Source organism: Hipposideros armiger, unplaced genomic scaffold, assembly GCF_001890085.2.
Source record: "Hipposideros armiger isolate ML-2016 unplaced genomic scaffold, ASM189008v1 scaffold_439, whole genome shotgun sequence".
NCBI lineage: Eukaryota > Metazoa > Chordata > Mammalia > Chiroptera > Hipposideridae > Hipposideros > Hipposideros armiger.
In genome coordinates this window covers 668841-670096 of record NW_017731789.1, presented here as the reverse complement: position 1 = coordinate 670096, position 1256 = coordinate 668841, and the positions used below count along the sequence as shown (strand labels likewise).

The 1256-nt window shown below is 36.4% G+C and overlaps 1 pseudogene; it reads right to left on the bottom strand.

Annotated features, from left to right (window-relative positions):
• Positions 1 to 454: 454 nt before the first annotated feature.
• LOC109394823 (ATP synthase subunit s, mitochondrial pseudogene) lies at positions 455 to 1031 on the bottom strand (annotated as a pseudogene).
• Positions 1032 to 1256: the final 225 nt, after the last annotated feature.

The window sequence follows — 1256 nt, the reverse complement described above, 5'->3', positions numbered from 1 at the left end:
AATCTGAAATTTAGCTTTCAATTTCTCATAATTGTACATATATAGTAAGTAACATGCTTCAATAACTTTAAAGTAAAATGTAACATAAAGTACAGTTAAAATACAATAAAGAATATCTGTTGTACATGTAAATCACTTTAAAGAATGCTAATTCAGTATCTACATCAAGAGATATCTATATAGATATCTATGAAAAATGAGGCATATGTTAGGATTACAATGCTACCTGGTTTGCATTTTTCTTAAAATGATCTAATGTACATAAAACTCTCACTTTCTGTTTATTAACTTTAGTGAGTCATGTCTGAATATTTTCTACATGATGGACTTTCTGCTTCTAAAATGTCGTGATATGATAGCCTTCTAGTTCTATTGATGCTTATATAATATTTGTTGCTGTTTAGGCTCAACAATTTTAAATAATACTTTAATTGAATAAGGCACATATTTATCATTATTTCAAGTCTAATTTTAGCTCCAGAGAATATAGTGTTGTTTTAAAGCCTTAGGCAAGATTTTCTTTATCTCTTATTCCAGGAAGATCACTTAACAAATACTTGTTTTCTTAAATGATGCAAAGCAATGATACCTTTGTTGGTGATATTCCCACATGAAATTATTTCCAAAATGTTTTTTTTGTAAATTTTCAGTTGACCAAGTCTCCCCACTCCTCCTCAATATAATGACACCTGCATAGCCTCATTTTTTCAACGTGCTGTAGGCCCTCCATGTGGTCAGATCCGATGTTCATCATACCAGAGTCAGTGACATTGATCATCTGGGTCTTGTGTTTGTCCAGAGGGCCTGTTTCGAGGTTGTTTTAGTTCTTCTGCCACCGCTGCTGGCCATGGTAGCAACTCATGGCCCCACAGTGCAGCAGCCACCCTCTTGGGGCCAACACCCCTGATGCTTTCATGATCTACTTTATTAAACACTGCATTCAACCAGCCCCCAAAGTATCTGGACTCACATGACAATGGGAGTTTCTGTAAGCCACATGACTGCTGGGAAATTTTTCCAAACAGCATCATTTGCTCTCCCAGTAGTTACTGAACATGTCACTCCTGCCTCAGTTTCCCAGTTTTTTTGGGTTTTTTTCAGCGTCAAAGGGAGGGAGCGCCCCACTAGTGTAATTTTGATATAGTAAGATAATGGATATTCATTTTCCTGTTTGGAACAAACCCAGCATCTGAGTTGTGACTGAATGGTAGTGGGAGAGTGATGATGGGTTTTGGGTAGAGAGATGTAAGCTGATT